We start from the raw sequence: 15,534 nt of genomic DNA on the forward strand, positions 1-15,534 counted from the left end.
TCATCTACACACACTTAAGCTAAAACCCATTCTGTCAAGTCAAAATTCTGCAAACCTAGTACATATTCAGTACGTGTACATAGAAGCACTTTTTAATGCCACTCAAATGCACTAGATTTTAGACTGAAGATGCAATCTAAATGACTGTGCAGTATGTACTCCACTTTATTATTAATTAGGAATGAGAACATGACGTCTATAAGAGTATTGGAAGAGCTGGCTTCCATTCTGAATGGAAACTTGAATTGTGTGACCATTGGCAAAATCTGACCACGAAGGGACTTGAACCCTCAATCTTCTGATCCGAAGTCAGACGCCTTATCCATTAGGCCACGCAGTCATGTGTCCTGCTATGTGTATTTTTATACTGTAGGTGGTATGCAAGGATGGAAAATATAATATTTATAGTTATTTAGGTTTACATCCCATTGTGTTTTTTTTCAGCTCCTTTCAATTAAAGCACTTTTTTGGAATCTATATAATGAGAATGTCACCAGTACGATAATCTTTTGTTTTCTCTTTTGCATTTAAACCTCTTTCTTCATGAGATTAAAGCTCAGTAAATGCTTTACATAGCTCTGGATGTTTCCAGAAGTGGAGAGAAACTGTTTTGAAAGTAGTACAAACTGCTCCTTCCTGGATATTCCAATTTACACACACTCAAAGGTTGTATACAATTCATGAATCCTGACTTGCCCTATTCAAGTAGCTGAAAGCCTTACAACACCTCTAGAAACAACAGTTACACCAATCCAATTCAAATAATTTTTTCCAAAGGAATATCTTCTGCCGGGTAAAATATGCATCTGACAAAGATAGGTGTTTAAAAATCTACTTTGTAGTTTCAGAACATCAACATGACTCTGAAGAGTACAGAAGTAAAATGGTACCATTTCAAAGTTCCTAATACCTCATAAGCTTCTGAGAGGAAGCATGTAATAAATATATTTATTTTTCTGGAAAAGTTAAAGTGGACATTGGTTTGCACCTCAGATGGGACTCGAACCCACAATCTATGGCTTAGGAGGCCAGTGACTTATCCATTAGGCCACTGAGGCACAGATAGATGCCAGCAATCTAGAGGCATTATTTAAATGTATTCAATCGTCCAACACTGGTGTCTGCACACAGGATATTTCTCAGTTCTCTCCATAAGTAAACTTCCCATTTTCATCCTCTTCCATCCCCGACTTTAACACTCTGTTCTGTGCTAAAATGGAGACTCTGTATTTCTAGCAAGTGGAGAGAAATTGGAGGAGAACCATTTTCGAATCAACACTTCTTCTTCCATGGATGCTTTTCTCAATAAACTGGGCTTTGACAGTGGTATCAAGCCGTCCTTGTCTTCAGCAGGACACAGAAACAGGCACCAAGTCTACTAACCAAGTTCAACCACACTCTGCAACTTAATAGACCAGTGCTTTACAAATTAGCAAACTGTGTCATCAGCAAAGGCAGCCAATGTGCCAATCCTTTATAATTCTTCTGTAGTACTTTTCTTTCTCGTAGGCAAAATTAGCACTTTAACTGCACAAATCATACAGATTTTACACTTGAAGCACTCCATGAGCACATACTTACACACCTTGCAGTTCATCTACACACACTTAAGCTAAAAACCCATTCTGTGAAGTCAAAATTCTGCAAACCTAGTACATATTCAGTGCGTGTACATAGAAGCACTTTTTAATGCCACTTAAATGCACTAGATTTTAGACTGAAGATGCAATCTAAATGACTGTGCAGTATGTACTCCACTTTATTATTAATTAGGAATGAGAACATGATGGCTATAAGAGTATTGGAAGAGCCTGCTTCCATTCTGAATGGAAACCTGAATTGTGTGACAATTGGCAAAAACCGACCACGAAGGGACTCGAACCCTCAATCTTCTGATCCAAAGTCAGACGCCTTATCCATTAGGCCACGCAGTCATGTGTCCTGCTGCATTTATTTTTATACTGTAGGTGGTATGCAAGGTTGGAAAATATATTATTTATAGTTATTTAGGTTTACAAACCATTGTGGGGTTTTTTCAGCTCCTTTCAATTAAATCACTTTTTTGGAATTTATATAATGAGAATGTCACCAGTACGATAAGCTATTGTTTTCATTTTTGCATTTAAACCTCTTTCTTCATGAGATTAAAGCTCAGTTTATGCTTTATATAGCTCTGGATGTTTCCAGAAGTGGAGAGAAACTGTTTTGAAAGTAGTACAAACTGCTCCTTCCTGGATATTCCAATTTACACACACTCAAAGGTTGTATACGTTTCATGAATCCTGACTTGCCCTATTTAAGTAGCTGAAAGCCTTTCACCACCTCTAGAAACAACAGTTACACCAATCCAATTCAAATAATTTTTTCCAAAGGAATATCTTCTGCCGGGTCAAAAATGCATCTGACAAAGACAGGTGTTTCAAAAATCGACTTTGTAGTTTCAGAACATCAACCTGACTCTGACGAGTACAGAAGTAAAATGGTACCATTTCAATGTTCCTAATACCTCATAAGCTTCTGAGAGGAAGCATGTAATAAATATATTTATTTTTCTGGAAAAGTAAGAGTGGACATTGGTTTGCACCTCAGATGGGACTCGAACCCACAATCCCTGGCTTAGGAGGCCAGTGCCTTATCCATTAGGCCACTTAGGGACAGATACATACCAACAATCTAGAGGCATTATTTAAATGTATTCAATCGTCCAACACTGGTGTCTGCACACAGGACATTTCTCAGTTCTCTCCATAAGTAAACTTCCCATTTTCATCCTCTTCCATCCCCGACTTTAACACTCTGTTCTGTGCTATAATGGATACTCTGCATTTGTAGCAAGTGGAGAGAAATTGGAGGAGAACCATTTTCGAATCAACACTTCTTCTTCCATGGATGCTTTTCTTAATAAACTGGGCTTTGACAGTGGTATCAAGCCGTCCTTGTCTTCAGCAGGACACAGAAACAGGCACCAAGTCTACTAACCAAGTTCACCCACACTCTGCAACTTAATAGACCAGTGTTTTACAAATTAGCCATCTGTGTCATCAGCAAAGGCAGCCAATGTGCCAATCCTTTATAATTCTTCTTAGTACTTTTCTTTCTCGTAGGCAAAATTAGCACTTTAACTGCACAAATCATACAGATTTTACACTTGAAGCACTACATGAACACATACTTACACACCTTGCAGTTCATCTACACACACTTAAGCTAAAACCCATTCTGTCAAGTCAAAATTCTGCAAACCTAGTACATATTCAGTACATGTACATAGAAGCACTTTTTAATGCCACTTAAATGCACTAGATTTTAGACTGAAGATGCAATCTAAATGACTGTGCAGTATGTACTCCACTTCATTATTAATTAGGAATGAGAACATGATGTCTATAAGAGTATTGGAAGAAACTGCTTCCATTCTGAATGGAAACCTGAATTGTGTGACCATTGGCACAATCTGACCACGAAGGGACTCGAACCCTCAATCTTCTGATCCGAAGTCAGACGCCTTATCCATTAGGCCACGCGGTCATGTGTCCTGCTGCATTTATTTTTATACTGTAGGTGGTATGCAAGGTTGGAAAATATATTTTTTATAGTTATTTAGGTTTACAAACCATTGTGGGTTTTTTTCAGCTCCTTTCAATTAAATCACTTTTTTGGAATTTATATAATGAGAATGTCACCAGTACGATAAGCTATTGTTTTCATTTTTGCATTTAAACCTCTTTCTTCATGAGATTAAAGCTCAGTTTATGCTGTATACAGCTCTGGATGTTTCCAGAAGTGGAGAGAAACTGTTTTGAAAGTAGTACAAACTGCTCCTTCCTGGATATTCCAATTTACACACACTCAAAGGTTGTATACATTTCATGAATCCTGACTTGCCCTATTCAAGTAGCTGAAAGCCTTTCACCACCTCTAGAAACAACAGTTACACCAATCCAATTCAAATCATTTTTTCCAAAGGAATATCTTCTGCCGGGTCAAAAATGCATCTGACAAAGATAGGTGTTTCAAAAATCGACTTTGTAGTTTCAGAACATTAACATGACTCTGACGAGTACAGAAGTAAAATGGTACCATTTCAACGTTCCTAATACCTCATAAGCTTCTGAGAGGAAGCATGTAATAAATATATGTATTTTTCTGGAAAAATAAGAGTGGACATTGGTTTGCACCTCAGATGGGACTCGAACTCACAATCCCTGGTTTAGGAGTGCAATGCCTTATCCATTAGGCCACTGAGGTACAGATACATACCAGCAATCTAGAGGCATTATTTAAATGTATTCAATCGTCCAACACTGGTGTCTTCACACAGGACATTTCTCAGTTCTCTCCATTAGTAAACTTCCCATTTTCATCCTCTTCCATCCCCGACTTTTAAACTCTGTTCTGTGCTATAATGGATACTCTGCATTTGTAGCAAGTGGAGAGAAATTGGAGGAGAACCATTTTCGAATCAACACTTCCTCCTCCATGGATGCTTTTCTTAATAAACTGGCCTTTGACAGTGGTATCAAGCCGTCTTTGTCTTCAGCAGGACACAGAAACAGACACCAAGTCTACTAACCAAGTTCAACCACACTCTGCAACTTAATAGACCAGTGCTTTACAAATTAGCCATCTGTGTCATCAGCAAAGGCAGCCAATGTGCCAATCCTTTATAATTCTTCTTAGTACTTTACTTTCTCGTAGGCAAAATTAGCACTTTAACTGCACTAATCATACAGATTTTACACTTGAAGCACTACATGAACACATACTTAGACACCTTGCAGTTCATCTACACACACTTAAGCTAAAACCCATTCTGTCAAGTCAAAATTCTGCAAACCTAGTACATATTCAGTACATGTACATAGAAGCACTTTTTAATGTCACTCAAATGCACTAGATTTTAGACTGAAGATGCAATCTAAATGACTGTGCAGTATGTACTCCACTTTATTATTAATTAGGAATGAGAACATGATGTCTATAAGAGTATTGGAAGAGCCTGCTTCCATTCTGAATGGAAACCTGAATTGTGTGACCATTGGCAAAATCTGACCACGAAGGGACTCGAACCCTCAATCTTCTGATCCGAAGTCAGACGCCTTATCCATTAGGCCACGCGGTCATGTGTCCTGCTGCATTTATATTTATACTGTAGGTGGTATGCAAGGTTGGAAAATATATTATTTATAGTTATTTAGGTTTACAAACCATTGTGGGGTTTTTTCAGCTCCTTTCAATTAAATTACTTTTTTGGAATTTATATAATAAGAATGTCACCAGTACGATAAGCTATTGTTTTCATTTTTGCATTTAAACCTCTTTCTTCATGAGATTAAAGCTCAGTTTATGCTTTATATAGCTCTGGATGTTTCCAGAAGTGGAGAGAAACTGTTTTGAAAGTAGTACAAACTGCTCCTTCCTGGATATTCCAATTTACACACACTCAAAGGTTGTATACATTTAATGAATCCTAACTAGCCCTATTCAAGTAGCTGAAAGCCTTTCACCACCTCTAGAAACAACAGTTACACCAATCCAATTCAAATATTTTTTTCCAAAGGAATATCTTCTGCCGGGTCAAAAATGCATCTGACAAAGATAGGTGTTTAAAAATTGACTTTGTAGTTACAGAACATCAACATGACTCTGAAGAGTACAGAAGTAAAATGTTACCATTTCAAAGTTCCTAATACCTCATAAACATCTGAGAGGAAGCATGTAATAAATATATTTATTTTTCTGGAAAAGTAAGAGTGGACATTGGTTTGCACCTCAGATGGGACCCAAACCCACAATCCCTGGATTAGGAGGCCAGTGCCTTTTCCATTAGGCCACTGAGGCACAGATACATACCAGCAATCTAGAGGCATTATTTAAATGTATTCAATCGTCCAACACTGGTGTCTGCACACAGGACATTTCTCAGTTCTCTCCATAAGTAAACTTCCCATTTTCATCCTCTTCCATCCCCGACTTTAACACTCTGTTCTGTGCTATAATGGATACTCTGCATTTGTAGCAAGTGGAGAGAAATTGGAGGAGAACCATTTTTGAATCAACACTTCTTTCTCCATGGATGCTTTTCTTAATAAACTGGGCTTTGACAGTGGTATCAAGCCGTCCTTGTCTTCAGCAGGACACAGAAACAGGCACCAAGTCTACTAACCAAGTTCACCCACACTCTGCAACTTAATAGACCAGTGCTTTACAAATTAGCCATCTGTGTCATCAGCAAAGGCAGCCAATGTGCCAATCCTTTATAATTCTTCTTAGTACTTTTCTTTCTCGTAGGCAAAATTAGCACTTTAACTGCGCAAATCATACAGATTTTACACTTGAAGCACTACATGAACACATACTTACACACCTTGCAGTTCATCTACACACACTTAAGCTAAAACCCATTCTGTCAAGTCAAAATTCTGCAAACCTAGTACATATTCAGTACATGTACATAGAAGCACTTTTTAATGCCACTTAAATGCACTAGATTTTAGACTGAAGATGCAATCTAAATGACTGTGCAGTATGTACTCCACTTTATTATTAATTAGGAATGAGAACATGATGTCTATAAGAGTATTGGAAGAGCCTGCTTCCATTCTGAATGAAAACCTGAATTGTGTGACCATTGGCAAAAGCTGACCATGAAGGGACTCGAACCCTCAATCTTCTGATCCGAAGTCAGACACCTTATCCATTAGGCCACGCGGTCATGTGTCCTGCTGCATTTATTTTTATACTGTAGGTGGTATGCAAGGTTGGAAAATATATTATTTATAGTTATTTAGGTTTACAAACCATTGTGGTTTTTGTTCAGCTCCTTTCAATTAAATCACTTTTTTCGAATTTATATAATGAGAATGTCACCAGTACGATAAGCTATTGTTTTCATTTTTGCATTTAAACCTCTTTCTTCATGAGATTAAAGCTCAGTTTATGCTTTATATAGCTCTGGATGTTTCCAGAAGTGGAGAGAAACTGTTTTGAAAGTAGTACAAACTGCTCCTTCCTGGATATTCCAATTAACACACACTCAAAGGTTGTATACATTTCATGAATCCTGACTTGCCCTATTCAAGTAGCTGAAAGCCTTTCACCACCTCTAGAAACAACAGTTACACCAATCCAATTCAAATCATTTTTTCCAAAGGAATATCTTCTGCCGGGTCAAAAATGCATCTGACAAAGATAGGTGTTTCAAAAATAGACTTTGTAGTTTCAGAACATCAACATGACTCTGACGAGTACAGAAGTAAAATGGTACCATTTCAAAGTTCCTAATACCTCATAAGCTTCTGAGAGGAAGCATGTAATAAATATATTTATTTTTCTGGAAAAGTAAGAGTGGACATTGGTTTGCACCTCAGATGGGACTCGAACCCACAATCCCTGGCTTAGGAGGCCAGTGCCTTATCCATTAGGCCACTGAGGCACAGATACATATCAGCAATCTAGAGGCATTATTTAAATGTATTCAATCGTCCAACACTGGTGTCTGCACATAGGACATTTCTCAGTTCTCTCCATAAGTAAACTTCCCATTTTCATCCTCTTCCATCCCCGACTTTAACACTCTGTTCTGTGCTATAATGGATACTCTGCATTTGTAGCAAGTGGAGAGAAATTGGAGGAGAACCATTTTCGAATCAACACTTCTTCCTCCATGGATGCTTTTCTTAATAAACTGGGCTTTGACAGTGGTATCAAGCCGTCCTTGTCTCCATCAGGACACAGAAACAGGCACCAAGTCTACTAACCAAGTTCAACCACACTCTGCAACTTAGTAGACCAGTGCTTTACAAATTAGCCATCTGTGTCATCAGCAAAGGCAGCCAATGTGCCAATCCTTTATAATTCTTCTTAGTACTTTTCTTTCTCGTAGGCAAAATTAGCACTTTAACTGCACAAATCATACAGATTTTACACTTGAAGCACTACATGAACACATACTTACACACCTTGCAGTTCATCTACACACACTTAAGCTAAAACCCATTCTGTCAAGTCAAAATTCTGCAAACCTAGTACATATTCAGTACATGTACATAGAAGCACTTTTTAATGCCACTTAAATGCACTAGATTTTAGACTGAAGATGCAATCTAAATGACTGTGCAGTATGTACTCCACTTCATTATTAATTAGGAATGAGAACATGATGTCTATAAGAGTATTGGAAGAAACTGCTTCCATTCTGAATGGAAACCTGAATTGTGTGACCATTGGAACAATCTGACCACGAAGGGACTCGAACCCTCAATCTTCTGATCCGAAGTCAGACGCCTTATCCATTAGGCCACGCGGTCATGTGTCCTACTGCATTTATTTTTATACTGTAGGTGGTATGCAAGGTTGGAAAATATATTTTTTATAGTTATTTAGGTTTACAAACCATTGTGGGTTTTTTTCAGCTCCTTTCAATTAAATCACTTTTTTGGAATTTATATAATGAGAATGTCACCAGTACGATAAGCTATTGTTTTCATTTTTGCATTTAAACCTCTTTCTTCATGAGATTAAAGCTCAGTTTATGCTGTATACAGCTCTGGATGTTTCCAGAAGTGGAGAGAAACTGTTTTGAAAGTAGTACAAACTGCTCCTTCCTGGATATTCCAATTTACACACACTCAAAGGTTGTATACATTTCATGAATCCTGACTTGCCCTATTCAAGTAGCTGAAAGCCTTTCACCACCTCTAGAAACAACAGTTACACCAATCCAATTCAAATCATTTTTTCCAAAGGAATATCTTCTGCCGGGTCAAAAATGCATCTGACAAAGATAGGTGTTTCAAAAATCGACTTTGTAGTTTCAGAACATTAACATGACTCTGACGAGTACAGAAGTAAAATGGTACCATTTCAACGTTCCTAATACCTCATAAGCTTCTGAGAGGAAGCATGTAATAAATATATGTATTTTTCTGGAAAAATAAGAGTGGACATTGGTTTGCACCCCAGATGGGACTCGAACTCACAATCCCTGGCTTAGGAGAGCAATGCCTTATCCATTAGGCCACTGAGGCACAGATACATACCAGCAATCTAGAGGCATTATTTAAATGTATTCAATCGTCCAACACTGGTGTCTTCACACAGGACATTTCTCAGTTCTCTCCATTAGTAAACTTCCCATTTTCATCCTCTTCCATCCCCGACTTTTAAACTCTGTTCTGTGCTATAATGGATACTCTGCATTTGTAGCAAGTGGAGAGAAATTGGAGGAGAACCATTTTCGAATCAACACTTCTTCCTCCATGGATGCTTTTCTTAATAAACTGGCCTTTGACAGTGGTATCAAGCCGTCCTTGTCTTCAGCAGGACACAGAAACAGACACCAAGTCTACTAACCAAGTTCAACCACACTCTGCAACTTAATAGACCAGTGCTTTACAAATTAGCCATCTGTGTCATCAGCAAAGGCAGCCAATGTGCCAATCCTTTATAATTCTTCTTAGTACTTTACTTTCTCGTAGGCAAAATTAGCACTTTAACTGCACTAATCATACAGATTTTACACTTGAAGCACTACATGAACACATACTTAGACACCTTGCAGTTCATCTACACACACTTAAGCTAAAACCCATTCTGTCAAGTCAAAATTCTGCAAACCTAGTACATATTCAGTACATGTACATAGAAGCACTTTTTAATGTCACTCAAATGCACTAGATTTTAGACTGAAGATGCAATCTAAATGACTGTGCAGTATGTACTCCACTTTATTATTAATTAGGAATGAGAACATGATGTCTATAAGAGTATTGGAAGAGCCTGCTTCCATTCTGAATGGAAACCTGAATTGTGTGACCATTGGCAAAATCTGACCACGAAGGGACTCGAACCCTCAATCTTCAGATCCGAAGTCAGACGCCTTATCCATTAGGCCACGCGGTCATGTGTCCTGCTGCATTTATATTTATACTGTAGGTGGTATGCAAGGTTGGAAAATATATTATTTATAGTTATTTAGGTTTACAAACCATTGTGGGGTTTTTTCAGCTCCTTTCAATTAAATCACTTTTTTGGAATTTATATAATGAGAATGTCACCAGTACGATAAGCTATTGTTTTCATTTTTGCATTTAAACCTCTTTCTTCATGAGATTAAAGCTCAGTTTATGCTTTATATAGCTCTGGATGTTTCCAGAAGTGGAGAGAAACTGTTTTGAAAGTAGTACAAACTGCTCCTTCCTGGATATTCCAATTTACACACACTCAAAGGTTGTATACATTTAATGAATCCTAACTAGCCCTATTCAAGTAGCTGAAAGCCTTTCACCACCTCTAGAAACAACAGTTACACCAATCCAATTCAAATAATTTTTTCCAAAGGAATATCTTCTGCCGGGTCAAAAATGCATCTGACAAAGATAGGTGTTTAAAAATTGACTTTGTAGTTACAGAACATCAACATGACTCTGAAGAGTACAGAAGTAAAATGTTACCATTTCAAAGTTCCTAATACCTCATAAACATCTGAGAGGAAGCATGTAATAAATATATTTATTTTTCTGGAAAAGTAAGAGTGGACATTGGTTTGCACCTCAGATGGGACCCAAACCCACAATCCCTGGATTAGGAGGCCAGTGCCTTATCCATTAGGCCACTGAGGCACAGATACATACCAGCAATCTAGAGGCATTATTTAAATGTATTCAATCGTCCAACACTGGTGTCTGCACACAGGACATTTCTCAGTTCTCTCCATAAGTAAACTTCCCATTTTCATCCTCTTCCATCCCCGACTTTAACACTCTGTTCTGTGCTATAATGGATACTCTGCATTTGTAGCAAGTGGAGAGAAATTGGAGGAGAACCATTTTTGAATCAACACTTCTTTCTCCATGGATGCTTTTCTTAATAAACTGGGCTTTGACAGTGGTATCAAGCCGTCCTTGTCTTCAGCAGGACACAGAAACAGGCACCAAGTCTACTAACCAAGTTCACCCACACTCTGCAACTTAATAGACCAGTGCTTTACAAATTAGCCATCTGTGTCATCAGCAAAGGCAGCCAATGTGCCAATCCTTTATAATTCTTCTTAGTACTTTTCTTTCTCGTAGGCAAAATTAGCACTTTAACTGCGCAAATCATACAGATTGTACACTTGAAGCACTACATGAACACATACTTACACACCTTGCAGTTCATCTACACACACTTAAGCTAAAACCCATTCTGTCAAGTCAAAATTCTGCAAACCTAGTACATATTCAGTACATGTACATAGAAGCACTTTTTAATGCCACTTAAATGCACTAGATTTTAGACTGAAGATGCAATCTAAATGACTGTGCAGTATGTACTCCACTTTATTATTAATTAGGAATGAGAACATGATGTCTATAAGAGTATTGGAAGAGCCTGCTTCCATTCTGAATGGAAACCTGAATTGTGTGACCATTGGCAAAAGCTGACCACGAAGGGACTCGAACCCTCAATCTTCTGATCCGAAGTCAGACACCTTATCCATTAGGCCACGCGGTCATGTGTCCTGCTGCATTTATTTTTATACTGTAGGTGGTATGCAAGGTTGGAAAATATATTATTTATAGTTATTTAGGTTTACAATCCATTGTGGGGTTTTTTCAGCTCCTTTCAATTAAATCACTTTTTTGGAATTTATATAATGAGAATGTCACCAGTACGATAAGCTATTGTTTTCATTTTTGCATTTAAACCTCTTTCTTCATGAGATTAAAGCTCAGTTTATGCTTTATATAGCTCTGGATGTTTCCAGAAGTGGAGAGAAACTGTTTTGAAAGTAGTACAAACTGCTCCTTCCTGGATATTCCAATTTACACACACTCAAAGGTTGTATACATTTCATGAATCCTAACTTGCCCTATTCAAGTAGCTGAAAGCCTTTCGCCACCTCTAGAAACAACAGTTACACCAATCCAATTCAAATCAATTTTTTCAAAAGGAATATCTTCTGCCGGGTCAAAAATGCATCTGACAAAGATAGGTGTTTCAAAAATCGACTTTGTAGTTTCAGAACATCAACATGACTCTGACGAGTACAGAAGTAAAATGGTACCATTTCAAAGTTCCTAATACCTCATAAACTTCTGAGAGGAAGCATGTAATAAATATATTTATTTTTCTGGAAAAGTAAGAGTGGACATTGGTATGCACCTCAGATGGGACTCGAACTCACAATCCCTGGCTTAGGAGGCCAGTGCCTTATCCATTAGGCCACTGAGGGACAGATACATACCAGCAATCTAGAGGCATTATTTAAATGTATTCAATCGTCCAACACTGGTGTCTGCACACAGGACATTTCTCAGTTCTCTCCATAAGTAAACTTCCCATTTTCATCCTCTTCCATCCCCGACTTTAACACTCTGTTCTGTGCTATAATGGATACTCTGCATTTGTAGCAAGTGAAGAGAAATTGGAGGAGAACCATTTTCGAATCAAACTTCTTCTTCCATGGATGCTTTTCTTAATAAACTGGGCTTTGACAGTGGTATCAAGCCGTCCTTGTCTTCAGCAGGACACAGAAACAGGCACCAAGTCTACTTACCAAGTTCACCCACACTCTGCAACTTAATAGACCAGTGCTTTACAAATTAGCCATCTGTGTCATCAGCAAAGGCAGCCAATGTGCCAATCCTTTATAATTCTTCTTAGTACTTTTCTTTCTAGTAGGCAAAATTAGCACTTTAACTGCACAAATCATACAGATTTGACACTTGAAGCACTACATGAACACATACTTACACACCTTGCAGTTCATCTACACACACTTAAGCTAAAACCCATTCTGTCAAGTCAAAATTCTGCAAACCTAGTACATATTCAGTGCGTGTACATAGAAGCACTTTTTAATGCCACTTAAATGGACTAGATTTTAGACTGAAGATGCAATCTAAATGACTGTGCAGTATGTACTCCACTTTATTATTAATTAGGAATGAGAACATGATGGCTATAAGAGTATTGGAAGAGCCTGCTTCCATTCTGAATGGAAACCTGAATTGTGTGACAATTGGCAAAAACCGACCACGAAGGGACTCAAACCCTCAATCTTCTGATCCGAAGTCAGAAGCCTTATCCATTAGGCCACGCGGTCATGTGTCCTGCTGCATTTATTTTTATACTGTAGGTGGTATGCAAGGTTGGAAAATATATTATTTATAGTTATTTAGGTTTACAAACCATTGTGGTTTTTGTTCAGCTCCTTTCAATTAAATCACTTTTTTCGAATTTATATAATGAGAATGTCACCAGTACGATAAGCTATTGTTTTCATTTTTGCATTTAAACCTCTTTCTTCATGAGATTAAAGCTCAGTTTATGCTTTATATAGCTCTGGATGTTTCCAGAAGTGGAGAGAAACTGTTTTGAAAGTAGTACAAACTGCTCCTTCCTGGATATTCCAATTAACACACACTCAAAGGTTGTATACATTTCATGAATCCTGACTTGCCCTATTCAAGTAGCTGAAAGCCTTTCACCACCTCTAGAAACAACAGTTACACCAATCCAATTCAAATCATTTTTTCCAAAGGAATATCTTCTGCCGGGTCAAAAATGCATCTGACAAAGATAGGTGTTTCAAAAATAGACTTTGTAGTTTCAGAACATCAACATGACTCTGACGAGTACAGAAGTAAAATGGTACCATTTCAAAGTTCCTAATACCTCATAAGCTTCTGAGAGGAAGCATGTAATAAATATATTTATTTTTCTGGAAAAGTAAGAGTGGACATTGGTTTGCACCTCAGATGGGACTCGAATCCACAATCCCTGGCTTAGGAGGCCAGTGCCTTATCCATTAGGCCACTGAGGCACAGATACATATCAGCAATCTAGAGGCATTATTTAAATGTATTCAATCGTCCAACACTGGTGTCTGCACACAGGACATTTCTCAGTTCTCTCCATAAGTAAACTTCCCATTTTCATCCTCTTCCATCCCCGACTTTAACACTCTGTTCTGTGCTATAATGGATACTCTGCATTTGTAGCAAGTGGAGAGAAATTGGAGGAGAACCATTTTCGAATCAACACTTCTTCCTCCATGGATGCTTTTCTTAATAAACTGGGCTTTGACAGTGGTATCAAGCCGTCCTTGTCTCCATCAGGACACAGAAACAGGCACCAAGTCTACTAACCAAGTTCAACCACACTCTGCAACTTAATATACCAGTGCTTTACAAATTAGCCATCTGTGTCATCAGCAAAGGCAGCCAATGTGCCAATCCTTTATAATTCTTCTTAGTACTTTTCTTTCTCGTAGGCAAAATTAGCACTTTAACTGCACTAATCATACAGATTTTACACTTGAAGCACTACATGAACACATACTTAGACACCTTGCAGTTAATCTACACACACTTAAGCTAAAACCCATTCTGTCAAGTCAAAATTCTGCAAACCTAGTACATATTCAGTACATGTACATAGAAGCACTTTTTAATGCCACTCAAATGCACTAGATTTTAGACTGAAGATGCAATCTAAATGACTGTGCAGTATGTACTCCACTTTATTATTAATTAGGAATGAGAACATGATGTCTATAAGAGTATTGGAAGAGCCGGCTTCCATTCTGAATGGAAACCTGAATTGTGTGACCATTGGCAAAATCAGACCACGAAGGGACTTGAACCCTCAATCTTCTGATCCGAAGTCAGACGCCTTATCCATTAGGTCACGCAGTCATTTGTCCTGCTGTATGTATTTTTATACTGTAGGTGGTATGCAAGGATGGAAAATATAATATTTATAGTTATTTAGGTTTACATCCCATTGTGGTTTTTTTCAGCTCCTTTCAATTAAAGCACTTTTTTGGAATCTATATAATGAGAATGTCACCAGTACGATAATCTTTTGTTTTCTCTTTTGCATTTAAACCTCTTTCTTCATGAGATTAAAGCTCAGTAAATGCTTTACATAGCTCTGGATGTTTCCAGAAGTGGAGAGAAACTGTTTTGAAAGTAGGACAAACTGCTCCTTCCTGGATATTCCAATTTACACACACTCAAAGGTTGTATACATTTCATGAATCCTGACTTGCCCTATTCAATTAGCTGAAAGCCTTACAACACCTCTAGAAACAACAGTTACACCAATCCAATTCAAATAATTTTTTCCAAAGGAATATCTTCTGCCGGGTAAAATATGCATCTGACAAAGATAGGTGTTTAAAAATCTACTTTGTAGTTTCAGAACATCAACATGACTCTGAAGAGTACAGAAGTAAAATGGTACCATTTCAAAGTTCCTAATACCTCATAAGCTTCTGAGAGGAAGCATGTAATAAATATATTTATTTTTCTGGAAAAGTTAGAGTGGACATTGGTTTGCATCTCAGATGGGACTCGAACCCACAATCCATGGCCTAGGAGGCCAGTGACTTATCCATTAGGCCACTGAGGCACAGATAGATGCCAGCAATCTAGAGGCATTATTTAAATGTATTCAATCGTCCAACACTGGTGTGTGCACACAGGATATTTCTCAGTTCTCTCCATAAGTAAACTTCCCATTTTCATCCTCTTCCATCCCCGA

The 15,534-nt window shown here is 37.9% G+C and overlaps 12 non-coding genes across 12 annotated transcripts; all 12 read right to left on the bottom strand.

Annotated features, from left to right (window-relative positions):
• Nucleotides 1-267: 267 nt before the first annotated feature.
• On the bottom strand, nt 268-340 carry TRNAR-UCG (transfer RNA arginine (anticodon UCG)). Its single transcript has one exon. It is a non-coding gene; the product is annotated as a tRNA-Arg (tRNA).
• A 1,521-nt stretch (nt 341-1,861) lies between these two features.
• On the bottom strand, nt 1,862-1,934 carry TRNAQ-UUG (transfer RNA glutamine (anticodon UUG)). The gene has a single exon. It is a non-coding gene; the product is annotated as a tRNA-Gln (tRNA).
• A 1,521-nt stretch (nt 1,935-3,455) lies between these two features.
• Nucleotides 3,456-3,528, bottom strand: TRNAR-UCG (transfer RNA arginine (anticodon UCG)). Its single transcript has one exon. It is a non-coding gene; the product is annotated as a tRNA-Arg (tRNA).
• A 1,521-nt stretch (nt 3,529-5,049) lies between these two features.
• TRNAR-UCG (transfer RNA arginine (anticodon UCG)) lies at nt 5,050-5,122 on the bottom strand. The gene has a single exon. It is a non-coding gene; the product is annotated as a tRNA-Arg (tRNA).
• A 1,520-nt stretch (nt 5,123-6,642) lies between these two features.
• On the bottom strand, nt 6,643-6,715 carry TRNAR-UCG (transfer RNA arginine (anticodon UCG)). Its single transcript has one exon. It is a non-coding gene; the product is annotated as a tRNA-Arg (tRNA).
• Nucleotides 6,716-7,362: 647 nt separating this feature from the next.
• On the bottom strand, nt 7,363-7,435 carry TRNAR-CCU (transfer RNA arginine (anticodon CCU)). The gene has a single exon. It is a non-coding gene; the product is annotated as a tRNA-Arg (tRNA).
• Nucleotides 7,436-8,236: 801 nt separating this feature from the next.
• TRNAR-UCG (transfer RNA arginine (anticodon UCG)) lies at nt 8,237-8,309 on the bottom strand. The gene has a single exon. It is a non-coding gene; the product is annotated as a tRNA-Arg (tRNA).
• Nucleotides 8,310-9,830: 1,521 nt separating this feature from the next.
• Nucleotides 9,831-9,903, bottom strand: TRNAR-UCG (transfer RNA arginine (anticodon UCG)). Its single transcript has one exon. It is a non-coding gene; the product is annotated as a tRNA-Arg (tRNA).
• Nucleotides 9,904-11,423: 1,520 nt separating this feature from the next.
• On the bottom strand, nt 11,424-11,496 carry TRNAR-UCG (transfer RNA arginine (anticodon UCG)). Its single transcript has one exon. It is a non-coding gene; the product is annotated as a tRNA-Arg (tRNA).
• Nucleotides 11,497-13,017: 1,521 nt separating this feature from the next.
• Nucleotides 13,018-13,090, bottom strand: TRNAR-UCG (transfer RNA arginine (anticodon UCG)). The gene has a single exon. It is a non-coding gene; the product is annotated as a tRNA-Arg (tRNA).
• Nucleotides 13,091-13,737: 647 nt separating this feature from the next.
• TRNAR-CCU (transfer RNA arginine (anticodon CCU)) lies at nt 13,738-13,810 on the bottom strand. The gene has a single exon. It is a non-coding gene; the product is annotated as a tRNA-Arg (tRNA).
• An 801-nt stretch (nt 13,811-14,611) lies between these two features.
• On the bottom strand, nt 14,612-14,684 carry TRNAR-UCG (transfer RNA arginine (anticodon UCG)). The gene has a single exon. It is a non-coding gene; the product is annotated as a tRNA-Arg (tRNA).
• Between the last annotated feature and the right edge of the window lie 850 nt (nt 14,685-15,534).

Source organism: Lissotriton helveticus, chromosome 5_1 (assembly GCF_964261635.1).
Source record: "Lissotriton helveticus chromosome 5_1, aLisHel1.1, whole genome shotgun sequence".
Lineage (NCBI taxonomy): Eukaryota > Metazoa > Chordata > Amphibia > Caudata > Salamandridae > Lissotriton > Lissotriton helveticus.